Source organism: Channa argus, chromosome 6 (assembly GCF_033026475.1).
Source record: "Channa argus isolate prfri chromosome 6, Channa argus male v1.0, whole genome shotgun sequence".
Taxonomy (NCBI): Eukaryota; Metazoa; Chordata; class Actinopteri; order Anabantiformes; family Channidae; genus Channa; species Channa argus.
Window position 1 is genome coordinate 2,310,430 of NC_090202.1, and position 2,475 is coordinate 2,312,904.

Sequence of the window (2,475 nt, forward strand, 5' to 3'; positions counted from 1 at the left end):
TAGCTTGTTTCTTACAACACTGAATTTAATCATATCACATTATACTATAACATGATTCAAAAATAAGAGACAGTGGTGATTCATCTTTGTTTTCAGGAATATATTTACTGAATACTGGAGACACGTACACACATATTACTGAAATATTAAATTATTTAAAACGAGTGACCAGTAACACAAGCTTTATTTTGCATTATAAAAAATACATACAGTAATACTTGCATGATGTCACTGTGCTTTCAGAAACATTATTCTCCCTCGGAGATGGTGATGTTGACTGTTGACCAACTTTGTGGAACTTTGTGCTCCTTATGTTTATTTTCAGCAACTACTTTTCCAGCCTTTTGTCTCCTCGCTCTCAGATGTTTACAGACAGTTGGTAAGAGATTCAGCTCCTGTCTGCCGTCTTTTTTGAGTTGGTCATTTTGACAGAAAAACACATGGGAGCCATAGTTTTCGTAATTTCCAGGCAACAGTAACAGAGTCTTCTTCAGTCACAGGATGGACTCATCAGGATAATAGTAATTATCTTTACACTGAACATCATATGTGCAAGACACTGTAGAGACAACGTAGCATCACGGCACAATTTTTTATTCTTGACCTCTTGCACCCTAAACTGTATTATCTTTATCTTGTACAATGTACAGAAATCACAGCATCATGTGCCACATTCAACTTTTCTTGTTTTCTATTCCCAATCACTCACATTTTATTTTAATTATGTCAGCATGGATTTCTTTTACACATATTGCACTTTAAACTATTTTTTTCTACCATCTCTATTACTGTGTTGTCATCCAGTTCTATTGTTGATCATCTTTCTCTAAGATGAAATGAACTGGTATTTATTCTGTGTGACAAAAAAGTGAGTTGTGTTGTGGTTTATTTGAGCCATGGGTGGAGCCAGAGCTGTTCAAGGGTGGGACGCTCCTCTGGGACTTCGCTTAAGCAAATTAGCAAGAAATTCCGGCAATCTGAGGAGGAAGGAGCAGAAAGATGAAAGGGATGATTTAGATGTCCATCAGAACATGAACTAAAATGAAGATGTTTGTCCGCTGCAAGTGATTTTCCTACATGTGGATAGGTCACAGCTGATCTCCAACTCGCCTCTAAGGAACCTGGTGGTCTCAAATGATGAGATGTGTAGTGTGTCAAAGAGAACCACCCCCAGCTGCCACACTGTGGTGGGCCCGGCCCTGTAGGCGTAACGGCTGAACCACTCTGGTGGGACGTTAGCAGAGGTACCTAGAATAGAAAGACATGATAATAGGACAGTGAGGAAGAGGAGGTGGAGCAGTTTTGATTAAATGTGAATCAGAGCAGGGGGAGAAGCCTTATGTCTTACCATAGAAAATCTGGTAAGTGGATGTTTTCTTGAAAAAGCAGCTCAGTCCAAAGTCAATGATGCGAACGCGTGGGAAATCTGAGCTGGTCTCTATCAGGATGTTTTGTACCTTGATGTCCCGGTGAAAGATGTGCTTATTGAGAAGTTCGATTGCTGCCTCAAGGAGCTGTTTTAATATGATCTGAGATACAGAAACAGACTTTAAGACAGTATTCAGCAGCAGTGCTGAAATTAGAGGGTCACTGGAAACAAAGACTGAGCCTGTGACTATGGTCATTACATTTAATGTACTGAGAAAAGCTGCAAAACCACGTCCTCAGCAGCTTACAGTACCTTGGCCTCTTCTTCCTGCAGGCAGCCTCCTTTGAGCCCTATGTAGCTGTCTAGATCTATACAGGGAACTGGTCTCTCCAGCACCAGGATCAGCTCCTGACCCAGGTCATACCAGTCCAGCAGGGACACAGGTGCTGCTGTCCCCATTGATTCAGCTCTTCCAGCAGCCAGTTTTAACATGACTGCCACTTCAACAGAGACCTTCTTTCCATTCCGGTCCTAAAACATCCCAACAGGAGAATGAGAGACAAAAGCTCCACAGGTTTTTTCTCCAATACTCAGTAACTGAGAGCAGGGATGAATGTGGACTTTACTAACCACAGCTTTGCAGTACACGTTGTCCTTTGGTACATGTTTGATAGCTACCTGTAATACACAAAGAGGAATTCAATAAGAACATTCTGACCTGTGTGTGTGTGTGTGTGTGTGTAACACTTACAGGCAAACGATCGGCTCTGCGGTAGCCAGCAAACACAGATCCACATCCTCCTTCTCCGAGCTGATGCTGTGGTTTGTATTTAGCTTCAAATTCAGCTGAAACAACACACAACCACATTTTAGTTCAATTCTGTTAAATAGGAACATCTGTACATGTGACCTAAGCTCTACTATTAATATTACACTTGACCAGAACATAAAGTGAACTATCCAAGGAGCTCTCACTATCTTTTCACCTCTTTTGGTATTGGTGGACAAGCCTTCCCTCGTTTGGATTGTTGTTGTTAGAGTTGTGTCCCTTACGTCTTGGTATTTTGTGTTTTTCCTGTTTGGACCTTCCCCATAATTACTGGCCT

At 41.4% G+C, this 2,475-nt stretch overlaps 1 pseudogene; it reads right to left on the reverse strand.

Annotated features, from left to right (window-relative positions):
- Positions 1-769: 769 nt before the first annotated feature.
- LOC137129137 (serine/threonine-protein kinase pim-1-like) lies at positions 770-2,237 on the reverse strand (annotated as a pseudogene).
- Between the last annotated feature and the right edge of the window lie 238 nt (positions 2,238-2,475).